This window comes from Cupressus sempervirens, chromosome 1, assembly GCF_028749045.1.
Source record: "Cupressus sempervirens isolate cs-2001-9-10 chromosome 1, ASM2874904v1, whole genome shotgun sequence".
In the NCBI taxonomy this organism is placed as follows: Eukaryota; Viridiplantae; Streptophyta; class Pinopsida; order Cupressales; family Cupressaceae; genus Cupressus; species Cupressus sempervirens.
In genome coordinates this window covers 789,588,183-789,613,165 of record NC_143118.1, presented here as the reverse complement: position 1 = coordinate 789,613,165, position 24,983 = coordinate 789,588,183, and positions in this window count along the sequence as shown.

Sequence of the window (24,983 nt, the reverse complement as noted above, 5' to 3'; positions counted from 1 at the left end):
ATGTTGCAACAGATGGGGTTACTGACACCAGACATGTGAATATCATTGGTCCTTCTCGAAACCAGTCTAACCCACCATATCAAACAAACAACCAACAAGCTACCAATTACCAACAACGAAATAACCAAAGCTATCAAAACCACAATACAAGACCCAACTTTCAAGGGTCTAACAATCAAGCTAATGCCATCAATGTAGCTGCAGGGCAAAAGCCCAGATTCCAACCTGCACCTAGAAACTATACACCCCTTGGTGAGCCATTGGATGTTATTTTTGAGAAATTGGCTAAGGAAAACCTTATCAAATTTCCTCCTACCCAGCAAATTAATCCAAGCCAATCCAAAGCTGCATGGTACAAGGACAATGAGTATTGCAAGTTACATAGGGTAAATGGTCACACCACCCTCAGATGCATGAAATTGAAAGACTATGTGCAAGACCTCATTGATCAGAAGGAAATCACTGTTGGTGCCCAAAACTCTCCCAATGTAGGCTTACAAATTTATCAAAATGCTTTTCCTCCACACAACAACCAAAATCTTGGAAAAGCACCTATCCAAAACAACACCAACAACCGCCAGCCAAACCAATAGCATGGGAAGAACAATGACCACACTTCATCCTATATAGACTATGGTAGCCTTATAGGTTGTATATCTGAGAAAGAGCCTTCAGTCAATGTTATCAATATCCGAGGACCAGACAATGAGTGTGCGGTCACCACTCGAAGAGCACGATTTAACATCACAGGCCCACCAGTTTCATCAACACCATCAGCTCCATCAAAAAGCCGGTACAATATCTTGGAACACCTTGGGAACATGCCAGCCCAAATATCCATTTTAGACCTTCTCCGCACTAGTCCTGTGTACAAAGACATCCTTGACAGTGCTCTCATAGAATCCCATGTCCCTTCTGATATCAACTTTCATCCTCATTTGCCCTATCTTTCAATAATCTTGTTGGACACCTTTCATCCTCATGTGCCCTATCTTTCAAACCCACCGACATACCCGCGGTTGAGCCAGATCACACCCTTCCACTTCGCATAGCCATCATGGTATCCAATTTTTCTATGAAAAGAGTAATGATAGATAATGAATCAGCCTTGAACATTTGCACCCTAAAATTCATAAAACAAGCTGGGTATACTGAGGCAGATATGATCAGTGAGGTTATCACCATCAAAGCTTATGACAACTTGGAAAGGACCACAGAAGGGACTATTTTGCTACCAATCAAGGTTGGGCCAGTCATTCAAGAGACAGTTTGCCATGTTGTTGATCTAAACCTACCATTTAACATCCTCCTCGGTCACCCATGGATTCATGCTATGAAGGCCGTTCCATCCACCTACCATCAGTGCATCAAATTTCCGCATCAAGGCACTGAGGTAACCATCCATGCCGATCTAGAACCCTTTGCTTACTGCAATGCAGTTGAAGCTTCATATACAAACCATTGCCCTGGAATAGACATCGGCACAGCCATCGACAGCTCATCCCACACTTTTCATGACGCAAAAACCATCCTTGCCTCTACCCTATCTACTGTAAAGATCAACAACAAAGGATGTGGAGAATATAGTCTATCAGATGCATTTGTTGTCGGAGCAATCCCACTTGATCCACATACCCATGGACGGCCAACATATCACAAAGCTAAGGAGATTCCACCTCCTCGATACAAATAGTTTGGCTCAACCACCTTTGTGTCCTCAAAAACCCCTCTTCATGAGGAGCTCACTCCAGATATCAACAATTGGCTACATAAGGATGCACCTCCAAGAAATCAAGCACACCTTGATCACTTCAGCCAAAAGTATCCCCAACAACATAAGCTCGTCACTGAAAAATGGAACTATCAAGGAGGTGGACTAGGACCAGAAGAAAGGGGCATGCAATGTCCCATCGATGCACATGATTGGGAAATAAAGTCAGGTCTTGGCTTTGGCATACCCACAACTGGGGGCACCAACGAGAATGGTCACGCTTTTTCGAACATCCACCGCGACCTTGTTGAAATTGAAGACATTCCTGAGGAAGTTGAAAAGAGAGCCTACGATGATATCCCAGACCAAATCTTCCTAGGAGACTCTGTTCTCCGAGAACTATCCATCCATCTCATTGACCTACCACTTGCTCATCCACAACTCATAGATTGGGACCAACCAAGTGTCATACATATTGATGAGTTCACATCAGAGGAAGCGCTTCTAAGATTCATGGGAGCTGAAACTCCTCATAAGAAGACAAAGCTAGATTCTGCCTACATCTACAAGCTACATCCCAAGGGGTATTTTGGAGAAAATCCCCAACCTAGTTTTGATACACCCAAAACTGGAACTAAGGTAAATCTGGGACTAGCTAAGGCAGCAAAGAGAACCCCTCAGCAAGAAAATCCAGAGCCACAAGTAGAACATGAGGATTTAGTATTGCCTCCTCAAGATAATCGACCAGAGGTGTCTTCTATTCTAATAGAGGATACTAGAGAAGTCAACATTGGTTCTTCAGAGATCCCTAGAATTGTTCACATTGCTGCATCCCTATCACAAGACCAAGCTGACCTCCTCTTTGAGGTTTTACGAGAGAACATTGGCCGATTTGCATGGTCATATCAGGACATGCCAGGACTCGATCCAAAGCTTGTAGTTCATCATCTTGCAGTCGATCCAAAGATCAAGCTCATCAGACAAAAGCTTAGGAAAATGCACCCAAAGGTGGCATTACTAGTCAAAGCTGAACTAGAAAGAATGTTAGCTGCTAAGGTTATCCGACCTATCGACTACTCAGAATGGATCTCCAACATGGTCCCTGTTACTAAGCCTTCCGGTGACATCAAAATCTGTACTGATTTTAGAGATCTTAACAAAGCTTGTCCAAAGGATGATTTTCCCTTGCCCAACATAGATATGATTGTAGATCTTACAGCTGGACATGAAATCCTGTCCCTTATGGATGGATTTTCTGGGTATAATCAGATCAAGATTGCAGAAGAGGACCAGCATAAGACAGCATTCACTACCCCTTGGGGAACCTTTTGCTACACCATGATGCCTTTTGGCCTAAAGAATGCTGGGGCTACCTATCAAAGAGCTATGACAGCCATTTTCCATGATCTTATCCATAGCATTTTGGAGGATTATGTGGACGATATCCTAGTCAAATCTCACACCTTCATGGATCATCTTGCTGACCTGGAGAAAGTCTTTGATAGGTTGGCCCAATATCATCTCATGCTAAATCCCAAGAAGTGTGTCTTTGGGGTCACATCTGGCAAGCTTCTAGGCTTCATAGTTTCTAAACGAGGTATAGAGATCGACCCCAAAAAGGTCAAGGCTATCTTAAACATGCCTCCTCCCCAGACACTGCGACAGCTTCGCTCTCTTCAGGGAAAACTTCAATCTGTCTGGCGCTTCATCTCCCAACTTGCAGATAAGTGTACACCATTTTCACACTTGCTAAAGAAGAATGAGAACTTCAAGTGGGATCTTTTATGTCAGCGCAGCTTCGATCAGCTCAAGCAGTATCTCACCAATCCCCCTATCTTGGTTCCACCAGTTCCCAGTCATCCCTTGATCTTGTATATATCAGCAACACCTACTGCTCTAGGGGCACTTCTAGCACAACATGATGATTATAGCAGAGAGAGAGCCATCTACTATATCAGTAGAACCCTAGTTGGTTATGAAATCAATTACACTCCTATGGAAAAAGCTTGTTTGGCAGTTGTTTTCTCAACTCAAAAGCTTCGCCACTACATGCTAAGTCATACCATCCAACTAGTCTCCAAGATTGACCCTCTCAAGTATATGCTCTCCAAAACAGCACTTACAGGCCGTTTGGCCAAATGGGTTATGCTACTAAGTGAGTTTGACATCCAGTATGTGGATAGAAAGGCAATCAAAGGGCAACCTATAGCAGATCACCTAGCTGATGCACCTCTAGTAGATGCATATCCTTTGCTCACAGAATTTTCAGATGAGCATATTTGCCGAATTGAAGAACAGCCCCCATGGAAGCTTTATTTTGATGGCTCATACAGCTCTCATGGATTAGGGGCTGGAATATTATTAGTTACACCTCAAGGAGATTGCATTCCAAAAGCCTTCAAGCTACAATTCCCTAGCACCAACAATATAGCAGAATATGAAGCTCTTGTAGCAGGATTAAAGATAGCTGCAGAATGGAATATCACTGAGTTACAAGTCTTTGGTGATTCCCAACTCATCATCAAACAAGTCTTAAATGAATATCAAACCAAAGATGAAAAGCTATTACCCTACAAAGAGCTAGTTGATCAGCTGACCCAGCATTTTACAAAGCTTCAGTTTACACAAGTGCCTTGAATGCAGAACAAGGCAGCAGATGCCATGGCCACTATCGGCTCGCTCTTGGAAATTCCCCAAGAAGCTACACAGTATGAGTTTTTAGTTGAGCAGCTCCTCACACCTGCCTATGCGAATGAGGATTCAAACCGTGTTTGTATCTTGGTTGGTCCCCAATCCCCTTGGTACCATGAAATTCACGCTTACCTTAACGATGGTATCATATCCCCTCACCTCACACGTACCCAACGCCAGAACCTCATCCGAAAATCATCCCGCTATGTTATCATAGCCAATACCCGATATCGTCGGGGTTATCACGATACTCTCTCTCGATGTTTAGATGAAAATGAGGCCGCGATGGCATTAAAAGAAGTACATTCCGGACTTTGTGGTGCCCACATGAGTGGTATTTTCCTAGCACGACAAATCCTTAGAGCAGGCTACTATTGGCCTACCATTGAAGAAGACTCTTGTGACTTTTTCAAAAAGTGTCTCCCATGTCAGCAGCATGCAAATCTTGTGCACGCTCCAGCACAGGATCTACAACCTATTGCACCACCTTGGCCTTTCGCTTGTTGGGGCCTTGATCTAGTTGGAACTATCACCCCTCTCTCATCTGATGGACATAAATGGATAATAACAGCTACAGACTATTTCACTAAGTGGGTGGAAGTAGTCCCCCTAGTCTCAGCTATAGGAGTTCAAGTCTCCAAGTTCATCTTGTACCACATTGTTTGCCGCTTTGGCATCCCATCCACCATCTTCATTGACCATGGAGGTAATTTTGAAAATCTCAACATGGAAGAATTATGCACTTCCCTCCGCATCCATCACCGCTTTTCTAGCCCATATTTCCCACAAGGTAACGGCCAGGCAGAGGCAACTAATAAAACCCTCCTCAAAATCCTAAAGAAAGTTGTCAATGATTCCGGTCGTGATTGGCACCTTCAAATAAATCCAGCTATATGGGCCTATCGAACTTCCTTCCGTACATCCACAGGCACAACTCCATACTCCCTAGTCTATGGTGCCGAAGCGGTATTACCTATAGAAGTTGAACTTCCCTCACTACGCATATCTTTGCAAGGGCAAATCTCAGATGAAGAATACAGAGTAGCTCGACTCACCCAGCTAGATCTCTTAGACGAGAAGAGACAACAAGCCTATGACCATCTCACAGTCTATCAAACTCATCTCAAAAGGAATTTCAACAAGAAGGTGCTCCCATGACACTTTCAGCCAGGTGACATGGTCCTCAAAGAAAATATGAAAGTCCAAGCAGATCGAGAAAAGAAAGGCAAGTTTGAACCTACATGGCTTGGTCCCTATGTGGTTACTGCCTCCTTTGGCTCCGGAGCCTATCAATTATCTACACTAGAATGAGAACTCTTGAATGATCCCACTAACATCATTCACCTCAAGAAGTTCTATGCTTGAAGATCCTTGGTATACCCAGCTTTTGAAAAAATACAAAAAAAAAAAAAAAAATAGTAAAGAGAAATAAGCGTCCAATGGTGAAAGCTTGGCAATTCAAGCGCCTTGGATAGGTACCTTGGTAAAAACCTGGTAATTCAGGCACCTTGTGTGCTAAATACTAATCCATTATCTATCACTATCCTATCCCTCATCCATCCACCCACCATCCCATAAAACACCTACTTGTTCCCTTGGTGTTCCAATCAAATATCCAAAATCCGATGGAGCTTGTCAATACCTCCTGTACAGCTTGTAAATCTTGTACCAAAGCTTGTATTATACCTTGTAAATCTTGTACCATACCTTGTATATATCCAAATCTTGTCCAAAGCTTGTACCATATTCCAGCTTGTAAATAATCTTGTACCCTAGCCCGTATCCTATCACATGCACACACAGAATCCCATTTTCCTTAAGCTTTTCACAAACCATCTACCTGTCCACCTATCAACTATTATAGACATCCCATCCTTCACAAAAATTTCCATCTCACAAAAAACCAAAACATGAACAAACTTGTACATTTGTAACATATCTTGGTCTGTCAGCTTATACATCCTCTTTAGCTTAGTATCATTGTATCTATCCGGCTTTCATGTTGGTTCATCCTTGGTCAACATCTTGCACACATTGCACACCTTGGTTAGATATTCCAATGCATCCTTTAGCTAGATCTCCTATCACCAAAGTGTTATCCTTCTTAGTTTAGCTTGCCAGACACATCACTCATCCAGATCCATCAGCTTAGGTGCTCTCTGATAGATTTTTGCAGGATATAGCTTTCCTCATGTCTGATCTTGGTCCGTTAGTACCTCGTCTTACCCATATCGTTGGCAAATAGTTCTCTTTTGGATTTACACTTTCTTTTGATTTGGGATCTTCCCTTTTGGGTCTTGAAATATCTTTTCCAAGCAATCTCCTTGTTCCCTCCTCAAGGTTTCCATGATCTTCCATATCATGGTATGCTACGAATGGGGCAATTAGAGCATAAGCTCTTGATCAGGTCTTTTTCTTGTTTTCTTTTTCTGCTTGTGGGTTACCTAGTGTCATTTCCACGCTGCCTCCTCTGGGATTCATGTGTGATACTGGGGCAATCCTTGTGTGTTTGTTTTGAGTCAGTTCGTCAGTCCTCTGGACGGTTGGTGAAAAGGCCTTGATGTTCTTGGTAACCTTGGCAATTAACCAACAGTCCTATAGCAAATCTAGTGCTCAACTACATGGTGGTACTTCTCTTTGAAGTATCCCCCCACTCAAAAAGCTTCAATGGATTCCTTTTATAGCGCTCTGCTCCTCCATCTCCCCCCCCCAATCTTGGAAAGTCTTAAGCTTGCTTTACTATTGTGCCTCTGATTTCCCTTTATCATTCTCCCGTAGTGAGAGTTTGAGCTAATTCAGCCCCTTCTCTTCGCCAACCAGCGTCTCAGCTCATCTCAATTTGTTGTACTTTTCAAGAAGTCGTCAAGCCTCATTTCTCTCCCCACCGCCTTCTTGAGGGGGCATCATCTAAGTCTAGTCTCTCCTCTTCTTATCCGAGACTGGGGCAACATTGTTGCTAAAACATCTTCCTCATGTTGTCTTCATTCAAACTTCTTTGAAATAGTGTTGTCTCGACACTATGTCAAAGAGGGGCAAAATGTAGACACCTAAATTTGATTACACTACTTTGGTAATCTAATTTAGCCATCTCTAAAGGCATCATTAATTAAATTCTTATTTAATTAATCCTTTGTCATCCCCTAGTTGATTAATTTAATTAATCATCTATAGTCCTAATTGATAAATCAAATAATCTATTATTTATCAATTAAATCCTTTTCTCCTATCTAATTCCAAAAATCCCCATTTATTAAATAAATCTATTTGATAAATGAAATCCTCAAATTCAAAAAAACCCTAATCTATCTCTAATCCTCCATTTAGCCTAATCCACCCCATCCACCCATACTAACCAAGCTTAGCCACTAACTCACCCACCCTCATTAATGCCATCCACTTGCACATCTCTAACATCCCTAATCTAATCCTAAACCCAAGCCTAATCCACCCCCTAATGTTGTCACATTTCTTAAACAAGTTTAAGACTTTTCTAATCCAAACCAAAGTCTCCCCTCAAAAAAACCCAACCACTAAGTCATGAGTGCTCTTACAAAACATAAAGACTCCTACAAGCCCACTCATGACTCTTACACCCATCTTCCACACTCTTCCCTCTTCCACACTCATTCCTCTTACATCCCTCTTACATACTCAACCCCACTCATCATGCCCTTAACCAACCCTTAACCCTACCCTCTCACACTCATCCTCCTTGTGACAAGTGTCACCTTCCCATTGGTGCTAAACAAGCACAATCCATGTGCTCCCCTTTGAGTGCATCTTAGCCCTCCTTAAGCCTTCATCCATCCTTGCATCTAAGCCCTCCATCCCTCTACCCCTTAGCCTATAAATTGAATCCCATCCCAAGCCATTTCATCAACAATATTTGAGCTAAAGTTACCATGCTATTTTGAGAACCAAAGCCATCAGCCATACCCTTATAATTCCAAATTGAGAGCTCACAAAGCTACCAATTTTCCATTACCCATCTCCATTGAAGCAACTTTTGAGCATCTTGAGCATACATCCACAGCAAAAGGACACATCTACAAAATCAAGAAAGCATGGAGTGTTTTCTCTCGTGAGGTTTGCACTTCTTATTTTCTTTCTTAGTCTAAGCATATATGTGAATTTAGTTTTTGGTTTGTGAATGTTTACTTTATTTGTTAATGTTCTTTGCATATTGATTCTGGTTCTACAGGCAACTCTTCTGAATTGTTATATATATCTATCCCTAGTGTTTTAGGTTTTGATTGTAGATGGGGTCATAGTTAGTTGTTTAGGGAAGTTTCATAGCATCAAATTATCCATCAGAGATTATCAACTTAATACCTCAATGTATGTGATATCCATGGGTGTAACAAATTTTTTTGGGAGTACAATGGCTAACTACATTAGGAATAATTGAGATGAACTTCCAAGAACTATTCATACAGTTTCAATCACAAGGAAAAGTAGTGGAGCTAAGGGGATTGAAGGAAAAATCCCCATAGATGGTAAGCTCTCATCAAATGCAAAATTTTTTTAAGAAAGGTGCATATGGATTTGTGGCCTAGCTATGGTCATTAGAAGTCTCTCAATCTAATGCACTTACTTATCTAGATTTACAAGCAATAATTGATTGTCACTCAATGATTCTTGGAGATATGCCTAAAGGACTTCCTCCTAAGAGGGATCCTAACCATGCCATGCAACTAGATCTAGGGAGTCAACCACCAAACATTAGGCCTTATAGGTACCCACACATAAAAAAAAGTGAGATAGAAAAAAATGTTGAGGAAATGATAGAGGCAAGAATTATCAAGCATAGCCAAATTGCTTACTCCTCACCTATTGTGTTGGTGCATAAGAAGGATGAAACTTGGTGCATGTATCTAGATTATAGAGTGCTTAACAAGTACACCATTAAAGATAAGTTTCCTATTATAGTCATTGATGGTCTTCTAGATGAATTAAATGGAGCTATGTATTTTACCAACTTAGATCTTAGATCAAGTTATCACCAAATTTAGATTAAGGAGAAAGATATTTGTAAGACAATATTTCAAACTCATGAAGGGTATGTGCAAGATCATGGTGTGCCAAAAAGTGGCAATGTGAAAAAAATAGAGTTTGAACATGTCTAAAAGTGCGTCAAAATCTACTCTGACTTTTTTTCACATATCCAAGTACCAAACCTGGAAAGTAAGGCCCAAGCCTTGTCGAATATCTAATTTGAGATCAGATATCTAATATGACATCGAATATTCGATCTCATTTCAGATATCGGATCTCATATCAGATATCCGATATGAGATCAGATATCCGATACTAGCAGCATAAAAATTGGAGGGAAAAGGCACAAAAATTAGAGGGAAAAATGAATTTGCAAGTGATATAACTAATTTGAGTTATGAAATATGTAAAGATATAATATATAATCTATAAATATATAATATAATAACATAACTATTATATATAAAATAATATATAATCTATATATTATATAATAATATAATATTATATATATATAATAACGTAACGTAAAGATATAATATATAATCTACTAATATATAATAATATATTATATTATTATTATTATTATCTATAACTATAATATATATTATTATAATATATTATTATTATTTTTACTATATTTTTATTAAATATAATAACCTAATATATTATATATATGTTATTAATACATATTATTATTATTATCATATATAAATTATAATCTATAATATATTATTATTATTATTATCATATGTAAATTATAATCTATAATATATTATTAATATTAAGCCTTATGTTATTAATATATAATAATATATTATGTCATTATTATTATAATCTATAAATATTATATATATATATATAATTTTTACTATATTATTTCTATTAGAGTCATTTATATGGGTCAAAAGGGCCCACAAGATGACCTATGACCCTTTTCGACACATTCCATGATGACATATGTTCCTAAGGGATCTTAGGACCTTTAGGGACATATTAGTATAGTTTATATGGATTGAAGTGGGTCACAACATGAATTATGAACCCTTTCGACATATTACAAGACAACATAGACATATTAGAATCATTCATATGAGTCAAAGGGGGTCATAGGGTGACCTATGACCACCTTCGACACATTCCATGATGACATATGTCCTTAGGGGTCCTAAGAGCCCTAGGGACATATTAAAATCATTCATATGGGTCTAAGGGGATCGTAGGGTGACATATGACCCCCTTTAACACATTCTATGATGACATATGTCCCTAACTGTCCTAAAACCATAGGGACATATTAGAATCTTTCATATGGTTTGAAGGGGGTCACAGCGTGAACTATGATCCCCTTTGACACATTACATGATCACATATGTCCCTAGGGATCCTAGAACCCCTAGGGACATATTAGAATGCTTCATATGAGTCTAAGAGGGTCATAGGTTGACCTATGACCCCCTTTGACCTATTAAATGATGACATATGTCCCTAGGGACGTATTAGAATCATTCTTATGGGTCAAAGAAGCTTATAGGGTGACCTATTACCCCTTTCGACCCATTACATGATGACATATCTCCCTAGGTGTCCTAGGACCCTTAGGAAGATATTAGAATCATTCTTATGGGTCAAAGGGGGTCAAAGGTTGACTTATGAACCACTTCAACATATTACACGATGACATATGTCCATAGGGGTACTTGGACCTTAGGGACATATTAGAATTCTTCATATGGGTCAAAGGGTGTCATAGGTTGATGTATGACCCCTTCGACCCATTAAATGATGACATATGTATCTAGTAAGACCCCGACGAACATATTAGAATTATTCTTATGGGTCAAAGGGGGTCATAGGTTGACTTATCACCCCCTTTGACCCATTACATCATGGCATATGTCCCTAGGGGTCCTAGGAACCCTAGGGACATATTATAATACTTCATATGGGTCGAAGGGGGTCATAGGTTGACCTATGACCTCCTTCAATCAATTAAATGATGACATATATCACTAGGGGTCCTAGGACCCCTAGGGACATATTAGAATCATTCATATGGGTGAAAGGGGGTCCTAGGTTGACCTATGACCTGCTTCGACCCATTACGTGACGACATATGTCCCCAAGGGTCTTAGGATTCTTAGGGACATATTAGAATCATTCATATGGGTCAAAAGAGGTCATAAGTTGACCTGTGACCCCGTTCAACTCATTACATGATGACATATGTCCCCAGGGGTCCTAGGATCCCTAGGGATATATTAGAATCATTCATATGGGTCAAAGGGGGTCATAGGTTGACCAATGACCCCCTTTGACCCATTAAATGATGACATATGTCCCTATGGGTCATAAGACAACTAGGCAGATATTAGAATCATTCTTATGGGTGAAAGGGGGTCATAGGTTAACCAATAACCCCCTTCAAGCCATTAAATGATGACATATGTCCATAGTGGTCCAAATACTACTAAGGACATCTTAGAATCGTTCTTATGGGTCAAAGGGGGTCCCCCTTCAACCCATTACATGATGACATATGTCCCTAAGGGTCCTAAGACCCCTAGGGACATATCAGAATCCTTCTAATGGGTCAAAGGGGGTCATACGGTGACCTATGACCCCCTTCAACCCATTACCTGACAACATATATCCATAGGGGTCCTAGCACCCCTAAAGACATATTAGAATGTTTGATATGGATAAAAGGGGGTCACGAGTTGACCTATGACCCCCTTCGACACATTAAATGACAACATATCTCCCTAGGGGTCCTAGGACCCATAGAGACATATTAGAATCATTCTTATGGCTCAAAGAGGGTCATAGGTTGACCTATGACCCCCTTCTACATATTACATGATGACATATGTCCCTAGGCTAGAACCTCTAAGAACATAGTAGATTCATTCAAATGGTTTAAAGGGGGTCATAGGTTGACCTATGACCCCCTTCGACCCATTAAATGATAACATATGTCCCTAGGGGTCCTAGGACCCCTAGGGACATATTAGAATCATTATTATGCATCAAAGGGTGTCATAACCCTTCGACCCATTACACGATGACATATGTCCCTAGGGGTCATAGGTAGACCTATGACCCCCTTTGACCCATTAAATGATGACATATGTTCTTAGGGGTTCTAGGACCCATAGGGGAATATTAGAATCATTCATATGAGTTAAAGGGAGTTATAGGTTGACCTATGACCACCCTTGACAAATTACATGATGCTTCATATGGGTCAAACAGGGTCATAGGTTGACGTATGACCCACTTTGACTCATTAAATGACAACATATGTCCCTAGGGGTCCTAGGACACCACGAGACATATTAAAATCATTCTTATGGGTAAAAGTGGGTCATAGGGTGACATATGACCCCCTTCAAACTATTACATGATGACATATGTCCCTAGGGGTCTTAGAACTCCTACAGACATATTAGATTACTTCATATGGGTCAAAGGGGGTCATATGTTGACCTATGACCCCCTTCGACTCATTAAATCATAACATATGTCCCTAGGGGTCCTAGGACCCCAAGGGACATATTAGAATCATTATTATGGGTGAAAGGGGGTCATACGTCCCTTCGATTAATTACATGATGGCATATGTCCTTACGGGTCTGAGGAACCATAAGGAGATATTAGAATCATTCTTATGGGACCAAGGGGGTCATAGGGTGACCTATGAACCCTTTCGACCCATTAAATGATGACATATGTCCCTAGGGGTCTTAGGACTCTTAGGGACATATTAGAATCATTCATATGGGTCAAAGGAGGTCATAGGCTAGCCTATGAACCCTTTCGACCCATTAAATGATGACATATATCCCTAGGGTCCTAGTACCTCTAGGGACATATTAGAATCGTTCTTATAGGTCAAAGGGGGTCATAGGTTGACCTACGACCCCCTTCGACCAATTACATGATAACATATGTCCCTAGGCGTCCTAGGTCCCCTAGGGACATATTAGAATCATTCTTATAGGTCAAAGGGGGTTATAGGGTGACCTATGACCCCATTTGACAAATTAAATGATGACATATGTTCGTAGAGGTCTTAGGACCCATAGCGACATATTAGAATCATTCTTATGGGTTAAAGGGGGTCATAAGTTAATGTGTGACCCTTGTCGACCCATTAAATGATGACATATATCTCTAGGGGTCCTAGGACCCCTAGGGACATATTATAATCGTTCATATGGGTCAAAGGTGGTCATAGGTTGACCTATGACCCCCTTTGACCCATTACATGATGATGTATGTCCCCAAGGGTCCTAGGATCCCTAGAGACATATTAGAATCATGCATATGTGTCAAAAGGGGTCATAGGTTGACCAATGACCACTTTTGAGCCATTAAATGATGACATATGTCAGTACAGGTCCTAAGACCCCTAGGGACATATGTCGTCATGTAATGGGTTGAAATTTTACCCATAAGAATGATTCTAATATCTTTTTTGGTGTCCTAAGACCCCTAGGGACATATTAGAATCTTTCTAATGCGTCAAAGGGGGTCATAGGTCACCCTATGACCCCCTTCGACCAATTACCTGATGACATATGTCCATAGGAGTGACTCCTAGGGACATATAAGAATGCTTCATATGGGTCAAAGGGGGTCATAGGTTGAGATATGAGCCCCTTCGACCCATTAAATCATGACATATCTCCCTAGGGGTCCTACATATTAGAATCATTCTTATGGATCAAAGGAGGTCATAGATTGACTTATGGCTCCCTTCGACATATTACATGATGACATATGTGCCTAGGGGTCCTAGCACCCCTAGGAACATATTAGATTCATTCATATGGGTCAAAGGGGATCATAGGCTGACCTATGACCCCCTTTGACTCATTAAATGATGACATATGTTGCTAGGGGTCCTAGGTACTCCAGAGACATATTAGAATTGTTCTTATGGGTCATAGGGGGTGAACTTTTTACCCATTACATGATGACATATGTCTCTAGGGGTCCTAAGACTCTTAGGGACATCTTAGAATCATTCATGACCCATTACATGATGACATATGTTCCCTCAGACCCCTAGGGACATATTAGAATTGTTCATATGGATCAAAGGGTGTCATAGGTTGACTTATGTCCCACTTCAACCCATTACATGATGACATATGTATTTAGAGGTCCTAGGCCCTTGAGGAACATATTAGAATGCTTCATATGGGTCAAACGGGGTCATGGGTTGACATATGACCCCCTTTGACCCATTAAATGACAACATATGTCTTTAGAGGTCCTATGACCCCTAAGGACATATTAGAATCATTCTTATGGCTAAAAAGGGGTCATAGGGTGACCTATGACTCTCTTCGAGCTATTACATGATGACATATGTCCCTAGGGGTCCTAGGACCCCTGTGGACATATTAGAATATTTTAGATGGGTCAAAGCAGGTCATAGGTTGACCTATGACTTCCTTTGATCCATTAAATGATGACATATGTCCCTAGGGGTCCTAGGACCCCTAGGGACATATTAGAATCATTATTATGTGTCAAAGGGTGTCATAGGTTGACCTATGACCCCTTTCGACCAATTACATGACAACATATGTCCTTAGGGGTCCTAAGGAGATATTAGAATCATTCTTATCAATCAAAAGGGATCATAGGGTGAGCTATGACCCTTTTCGACCCATTAAATGATGACATTTATCCCTAGGGATCCTAGGACCCCTAGGGACATATTAGAATCATTCATATGGGTCAAAAGGGTTCATAGGTTGATCTATGACCCCCTTCGATGCATTAAATGATGGCATATATCCCTAGGGGTCTTAGGACCTCTAGGGACATATTAAAATCATTCTTATGAGAGAAAGGGGGTGATAGGCTTACCTATGATTCTCTATGACTCATTACATGATGACATATGTCTCCAGAGGTCTTAAGATCCCTAAGGACATATTAAAATTTTGCATACAGGTCAAAGGGGGTCATAGGTTGACTTATGACGTTGTTTGACCCATTACATGATGACATATGTCTCTAGGGGTTCTAAGATTCCTAAGGACATTTAAAATCATTCATATGGGTCAAAGAGGATCATAGATTGACCTATGACACCGTTTGACCCATTAGATGATGACATATGTCCCTAGGGGTCCTAGGATTGTTAGAGAATTATTAGAATCGTTCTTAAGGGTCAAAGGGGGTCATGGGTTGACCTATGACCCCCTTGGACCCATTACATGACAAAATATGTTCCTAGTGGTCTTAGAACCCATAGGGACATATTAGAATCATTCTTATGGGTAAAACAAGCTCATAGGGTGATGTAAGACCCCTTTCGACCCATTACATGATGACATATGTCCCTAAGGGTCGTGGGACCCGTAGGGACATATTAGAATCATTTTTTATGGGTCTAAGGAGGTCATAGGTTGATTTATGACTCACTTCCACACATTACATGATGACATATGTCCATAGGGGTCCTAAGACCCCTAGGGACATATTAGAATGCTTCATATGGGTCTAAAGGTTTCATAGGTTTACCTATGACCCCTTTGGACCCATTAAATGATGCCATATGTAACTAGCGGTCCTATGACACTTAGGGATATATTAGAATAATTCTTATGGATCAAAGGGGGTCATAGGCTGACCTGTGACTCCTTTCCACCCATTAAATGATGATATATGTCCCTAGGGGTCCTAGGACCCCTAGGGACATATTAGAATTGTTAATATGGGTCAAAGGGGGTCATAGGTTGACCTATGACCCTCTTCAATCCATTAAATGATAACATGTCCCTAGGGGTCCTACAACCCCTAGGGACATATTAGAATCGTTCTTATGGGTCAAAGGGGGTCATAGGTTGATGTATGAACCCTTTCGACCAATTACATGATGACATATGTTCCTAGGGGTCCTAAGAAATGTAGGGAGATATTAGAATCATTCTTATGGGTCAAATCCCTATGACCCCTAGGGACATATTAGAATCATTCTTATGGGTCAAAAGGGGTCATAGGTTGACCTATGACCCTCTTCCACACATTAAATGATGACATATGTCCGTAGCGGTCCTAGGACCCCTAAGGACATATTAGAATCATTCCTAATTGTCAAAGAGGGTCATAGGTTGATCTATGAACCCCTTCGACCCATTACATGATGAAACATGTCCCTAGGGGTCTTAAGACCCCTAGGGACATATTAGAATCCTTTTAATGGGTCAAAGGGGGTCATAAGGTGACCTATGATCCCCTTTGACCCATAAGAACAATTATAATATGTCCCTAGGTGTCCTATGACTCCTACGGACATATGTCATGGTGTAATGGGTCGAAGAGGGTCATAAGTTGACCTATGACCCCCTTTGACCCATAAGAACGATTCTAGTATGTTCCGAAGGGTCCTAGGACCCCTAGGCAAATATGTCATCATGTAATGGGTCAAAGGGTGTCATAGGTCACCCTATGACCCCCTTTAACCCATAAGAATGACTCAAATATGTCCCTAGGGGTTCTAGGACCCCTGGGGACATATGCTATCATGTAATGGGTCAAAGGGGGTCATAGGTCAACCTATGGCCCCCTTAGACACATAAGAATGATTCTAATATATCTCTAGTGTTTCGAGGACCACTAGGGACATATGTCATCATGTAATTGGTCGAAGCGAGTCATAGGTCAACCTATGACCACCTTTGACCCATAAGAACGATTCTGATATTTCCCTAAGGGTCCTAGGACTCCTAGGGACATGTTGTCATGTAATGCATTGAACGGGGTCATAGGTCAACCTATGACCCCCTTTGACCCATATGAATGATTCTAATGTGTCATATGTCATCATGTAATGTGTCAAAGGGTTTCATAGGTTAATCTATGACTCCCTTCGACTTATAAGAATGATTCTAATATGTTTGTAGGGGTCCTACGACCCCTAGGGATATTTGTCATTATGTAATGGGTTGAAGGGGATCATAAGTCAACCTATGACCCCCTTCGACCCATATTAATGATTCTAATATGTCTCTAGGGGTGCTAGGACCCCTAGGGACATATGTTGTCATGTAATGGGTCGAAGGGGGTCATAGGTCAACCTATGACACCCTTTGACCCATATGAATGATTCTAATATGTCCCTAGGGGTCCTAGGACCCCTAGGGAAATATTCATCATTTAATGGGTCAAAGGGGGTCATAGGTCAACCTATGACCCTCTTCGACCCATAAGAATGATTCTAATATGTCCCTAGCGATCTTATACCCCTAGGAACATTGTGTCATTTAATGGGTCAAAGGGGGTCATAAGTCAACCTATGACCCCCTTAGACCCATAAGAATGATTCAAATATGTCCCTAGGGGTCCTAAGACCCCTAGGGACATATATCATCATGTAATGTGTCAAAGTGGGTCATAGGTCAACCTATGACCCCCTTCAACCCATAAGAATGATTCTAATATGTCACTAGGGGTCCTAGGACCCCTAGGTACATATGTCATTATGTAATGGGTCGAAGGGGGTCATAGGTTAACCTATGGCCCCCTTTGACTCATATATATTAATAATATACATATAGATTAACAACATACATATTAATATAATAATATATATTAATAAAATATATATATATATATATATATACATATATATATATATAACGTTATTATATTTAATAAAAATATTAAGTTATTATATATATTAATAACATATATATTACGTTATTATATATATTAATAACATACTTATATATATATATATATATATATAATATATATTACTTTATTATACTTAGTAAAAATAATAATAATATAAATTATATTTATAGATTATAATAAGAATAACATAATATATTATTATATATTAATATATTATATGTTATATCTTTACATTACGTTATTATTATAATATATATATATAAAACAAAAGTAATTTATAAATCATAAGCTATAACTCTTAAATCCAATTTTCCCTCCAAAATGGGTTGGGATTTCAAAATTTTCACCAAAATTCACCGAGCCATATCAGATATCCGATTTGAAATTGGATATCCAATTAGGCTTGGTATTTACCAAGCCTACCGAGTCAACCCAAAAGACGTGCTTGAAGAGGGTTTTAGTGATACTCAGACTTTGGGTAGCCGTTTGACAATGTTATTTTGATCGAAATTGAATGAAACGAAAAGGATTTTTTAATATCACTCTCGAGATTGCATCGATATAATTTTTATCAAATTTTGAGTTCAATAAGTATTTATTAGTTAATTATCAATGAAGATTATTGTAAAGTGCTGATTGACATACTGATTGAAAAATAGCTATGACTTTCAAACGGTATAACATTTTTTAAATCTTAAAGTTTCATCACATTCTATGCTTCACCTAGTATAAGAAAAAAAATATATTAAATTTGGTAAAATTTTCTATTAGTTAAGGTGGTCAGAGACGAGACTTTTTTTTTTCTAAAAATTTTTTTGTAAAAAATTCATATTTAATAATTTATTTGCAATAAAAATACCAAAAAATATGTGTCACATCTGGGCATGAGTCTACTTTTCATATCTATAATTATATTAAAAAAATATTATCATTTGATTTTGATTAAGGTGGTCAGACATACACTTACTTTTTATTTTTGCCTTAAAATTTTTGTAGTACTGCATTAAAATTCAAACTTTTGACCAATCAATTATTTTTTTCTCTTGATAAGGCCTAGTAGTTTAGGAACTAAATTCAATTTCTTACAGATTATTATGTTACAATTTTCTGATATAAAGTCCATAACCACTTTGAAATTATGTGTCAAGTTGACATAACCCTGATTTGTTGGTTTTTCACTACCACTTAAGGCCATAGTTTGGTTAACTATGATCCTGCACATACCCTAAAGGTCATTTTGAATTTTTGGTGATGCCATTTGGTCTTACCAATGCACCATCTATGTTCCAAGTTTAATCAATTCCATTTTTAAGAAGTTCTTGAGAAAGTTTATGTTAGCTTTATTGTGATGATAAATTAATCTATAGAAAGACTTGGGAAGAACATTTGTAGGATTTAGATCAAGCATTGAAATTACTCGGAGATCATCAACTCTATGCTTAGCCATAAAAGTATTCTTTTGGTCTTGAGGAGGTGGAGTATTTGGGACACATAGTTTCACATGAAGGAGTAAAGGTGGACCCAAAAAAAATTAAGGCTATCATGGAATGGCCTATTCCAAAAACTATTAAGAAGTTGAGGAGTTTCTTGGGATTGAGAGGATACTATAGAAGATTTGTGAAGAATTATGGTCATATAGCATCACCTCTTAGACCTCTATTGAAGAAGGATTCTTTTCATTGGAATGAATCTGCTAATGTATCTTTTCAGCAATTGAAGAAGGCTATGTGTACAACTCCAGTGCTTGCCACTCTGGACTTTACAAAGGAATTCATTGTGGAATGTGATGCTTTTGGAAATGGGATAGGAGCAGTTTTCATGCAAGATAGTTGACCAATTTATTTTGAGAGTCATCAATTAAAAGGTAAAAATCAAATCAAACCTATTTACAAGAAGGAAATTTTAGCAATCCTTCATGCAGTTAAAAAATGGAGGCCTTATTTAATGGGTCGACACTTCAAGGTTAAGATAGATCATGATAGCCTAAAATATTTTTTGGAACAAAGACTATCATCAGAAGAGAAATGAAAATTGGTTACTAAGATGTTGGGATATGAATTTGAAATTGTATACAAGAAAGGGAAGGAAAATATTGTGGCCGATACACTTTCTAGGAAGGATGAAAAAGATGAAGCCTTATTGTGTGCCCTTTCAATATTACAAGAAAATTGGGTGGTAGAAGCCAAAGAAGAGTGGAAAAATGATGTTGCAGCAAGTAATCTCACCTAGCAAATAAAAAGTGACCCTAGTAGTTTAGATCAATTTTTTTTAAAGGGGGATAATCATTGGTATAAAGAGCGCTTGCATCTTTGTGAGAATTCCACTCTTAAACACAAGATTCTCAAAGAACTACATGAGTCCTGAATTGGTGGTCATTCAGAATTTTTGAAGACATGTCATAGGGTCAAGCAAGATTTTTTTTGTGGAAGGGCTAAAAGGTGATGTTCAAAAGCTTGTGGTTGGATGTTTAGTTTTTCAAAGAAATAAGGGGGAAAAAATTAAGACTCTAGGTCTCTTGCAGCCTTTATCTGTTCCTAGCCAATTTTGGGAAGAGGTATCCATGGACTTCATCACAGATCTCCCCAAATCTAAAGGTCATAATGTCATCATGGTAGTAGTTGATTGACTCACTAAATATGCACATTTTATTGCATTATCACATCCTTCTACAACATGTATAGTGGAAAAAGTTTTCATGGAGAATATCGAAAAGCTACATGGTACACATAAGGTTATTGTTAGTGATTGTGATCCTATCTTTACTAGTCACTTTTGGAAACATTTATTCTCATGTTTGGATACTCAATTGGCTCATAGTTCTTCATACCATCCACAATTAGATGGGAAAATTTAGGAGGTTAATAAATGTTTGGAAGGATATCTACATTGTTTCACTTCAGAAAAAAAAATCTCAATGGGTAGATTGGCTAGCTCTTGCAAAATGGTGGTACAATACTTCTTTTCATAGCTCATAAAAAATGTCTCCATTTTTGGCACTTTATGCATATCATCCTCCTTCTTTCACATCAAATCATTAAAGGTGTCACCAAGAGTTCAAGTAACAGAGGATCACTTGCTTCATCAACAACAGGTACTTTCAGGACTCAAGGAGAATTTAGCTATGACACAAAATCAAATAAAACAAAAAGCAAACCAACATCGTAGTGAAAGAAATTTTGAAGTTGGGGACTGGGCCTTCTTGAGATTGTAGCCTTATAAAAAAATCTCAATGAAGCAACAAAAAAATACTAATAAGTTTTCTCCAAGATACTATGGACCATACCAAATCATCCAAAAGATTGGTAGTGTTGCCTACAAGCTTGAGTTGCCACCAACAACAAAGATACATCCAATTTTTCATGTTTCTTGTTTGAAGAAGGTACTTGGGTAGAATATTCTTATAAGGCCTCATCCCGACCCATCATAGAATAGTTGATACATTATTATTTTGATACTCATGACTTTATATGTTGAGACTTTGTTGGATACACTCGAACTTATTATGTTATTTTATGTTGTGTGATGTTTTACTTTCAGATGTTTAATTATGTTATTTAATATTTTATGAACATGGATACTGATGATATAGTGTAGAAAGTGAATACAGAATTAGGACTATGATTAACACTTTGATTATGAAATTTTAGTGGTTAAGTACATGAGAAAAAATGAGATAAATAGTTAATTATTTGAAAGATTTATGTTTTGATTTGAATGTGACTATCCAAACGAGTTTATATATATGCATGTGATTTTTCTCAAGCTACTAATGTGTGAAATGAGTGTGCAAGATTATTAGTTGAGAAATCTAATAGAGAATCAGAACTGGACACTATGTATAGTTTGTGAAAACTAGGGTTGAGTCTAATGAAAGATGCAAACCTTATATTGTTTCATATTTTCTTTATGTCATAAATTGAATTTTTGTATCATTCTATAATCATTAAGCGTTAAAACTTTGTAACAGTGATTTTATAGTGTCACTTGACACTTGTGATTTGTATATGCATTTCAAGATGATAATTAGGTTTAACCAAGTAACCTAAAGATCTAAGTTGGACTAGGTTAGTGACATATTACTAATCAGTTAGTAATTGAGATTAATTACCCTAATTAGGATTAGTGATAAATTTGCATCTTGAGGGTTGTTAGGTAGCCCAAATATTTCAAGTATTTTAATAGGTCCCTAAACAGTTCTAGAGGCCAAAAAAAATGAAAACTAAGTATTTCAGGGAGCATATGTATGGGTTGGGGGCATTTTCCACCACTCTAGCCCCTTTTGTTGACTTTTGTGATCACCCAAATATCTCATTTTTGCTTTATTGTAAAAATTGAAGTTTCACCATGAGTTGGATAAGTTAAACTCCACTTTGAGATTAGCCTTAATGACAAGATTGAGTTAGAAGACTATAGAAGCCTTTAGGCAAGTGGTGGAGTTATGAAATTTTTGTAGGTGGTTAAGGTAGGATCCTATTTAGAGGCTGATTTGAGAGAGGAAAAGTGTTCAATCAACCTCTAATTTTAGAGAGAAAATTCAAGATTGAAGGAGAAGGAAGGATAGCTCTTCTCAAATTTCAATTGCCATAACCTTATTATGAAGGTAGGAATCCTTCAAGTTCATTTTGTTCATGTTGTATTTCATTTCTTAAGTAGGTTTTGCATGTGTATGTTCGTGTGTTTGATGAACATATTTCAAATGAGATTGTAATGGGTTCCCTTAAATTTTTTTCCTTTGTAGTTTACTTTTGATTTTCAAAGGGATTGTAAGGGTTGTAATGACATTACTCACCCTCAGATAGGGAAGAAGTGGCCATGAATGAGAGGAGGGCTTTAGTTGGACTTTGACAGTGTAGAGTCTCTCCTCAAGATGAGGAAAGGGAGACAATAGAGTGTTATGGGCCCCTACTCATTAGTACAAACCACGTTTTTGTGTTTTGGAAATTGAGAAATGAAAGAATGAAAGTTCTTGTGATTATAGCTCCAAAAGGGCATCTGCTATGGTATTGTGACTGACATCTCCTATCTACAAAATTCCACTTTCTCCCTAGTCTGGTTCAATGATGAACCTATTGTGCAAACTTGGATGAAAGTAAATGTTTCATTTTTTCTTCATGTTAAATTATTTTTCTCCTAGTCAATTTCATTCCCTCCATGGTTACCTTGATGTGTTTGCAGATTTTCATAATGGCTACCCTGTTGTGGAGTCAAGTAGAAATTTGAGAGTTTCTTTTTAAATTTAAATATGTTGGGAGATTTTTCCTTAGGATTAAGATCTTGTTGTAGAAATGTTATTAGTAAACTAACCTTTGAAACAATTATGATCTCGAGTTTTCTTCCCTAGTTCTTTCTCAAGGGAGTCCTTAAACCAGATGAATGAATTTAAAACAATGGAATACTTTCCACTCATATGATATTCTATGTGATTAAATTTCTATGCATGTGTTTTTTGGAATAAAATTGCAATGATGTTTTACCCTTTTTGTGACATTCTTAAAGTTCAAATTTGTATTCCTAAATTAAATTGTAACTAGAGGAAATAATGATAAATAGAGTTATGCAAAATTAATTTCAAATTATGTTAAGAAAATTTGACTGTATGAAGGGTATTTCATTTTGCATCTTCATAGTTATCAGGGAGCATAATACTCCTATTCAAATTTTCAAGCATTACATCAAATTTTTATGTTATAATTAAGTTAGGAAACAATAACTCCCTTGGTTAATTGAGTAAATTGGACAATTCAATATTTAGACAAAAATAAGGGATAGAAAAATAATAATATCTCCTTTGACAAATTAAATAAATTAGAAAGTTTTACACTTTGAAAAATTATGGTCTTGAAAAAAAAATTATTACCTCCTTGGAGAAAATAAGTCTCTACCTTTTGTATGAGAGAGATTTATTCTCTTTGGATAGAGAATATTCCCTTGATTTAATTTGACACTTAAAAAAATAAAAAATCTAGTTATATAATTAAATACAAAAATTAAAAATCTAAAACCCACCCACTAAACTTTATTCAATAACTACCCTTTCCCACTGAAGTCTTATCTACTTTTACCCACTTCCATCTTACCTCTTCCTAGGCATCCATTTTGGGAAGTGTGGGAGGGGGACTAGAATAAAGTTTTGTTACAAAAGTCAAAAGGCATTAAACTTTAAAATTTTCCCCCTTTTCTTTACCATCTCTTGCAAACATATCAACCCACCTTTTTACAAGTGCTTGACATGATAAGAGGACAATTTGGGGTAGGGTGCCCATATCAGTGGCTTGGGGAAAATGTAGTTAGATTTTGGCAAGTGAGGGTAATGTTAAATGGGTGGGGTTTAGGTGTTATAAAGTTAGTAGTTGCATGTTAAAGGTTAGGGTAGTTAATGTTAGGTGTAGTAAAGTTAATTTTTTTAATAATGTTAGATTTTATTTTTGTATTAGTTAAGTGTAGTTAGTTATTATTTTAAATATTAATATTATACTAGTAAGTAGTGTACAACAATTTGTTATTAAAGGGTATGTGCAGGATCATGGTGTACCAAACTATGGCCTTAAGTGGCAGTGAAAAACCAACAAATCAAGGTTATGTCAACTTGACACATAATTTTAAAGTGGCTCTAGACTTTATATCAAAATGTTGTAAGAAAATAATCTATAGGAAATTGAATCTAGTTTCTAAACTATAAGGCCTTATCTGGAGAAAAAATTATTTGATTGGTCAAAAGTTTGGATTTCAATGCAGTACTACAAAAATTTCAAGGCAAAAATAAAAAGTAGGTGTATGTCTAACCACCTTAATCATAATCAAATGATAATATTTTTAAATATAATTTTAGATATAAAAAGTAGACACATGCTTGGATGTGACGCATATTTTTGGCAATTTTTATTCCAAATAAATAATTAATTATGAATTTTCTACTATACTATTT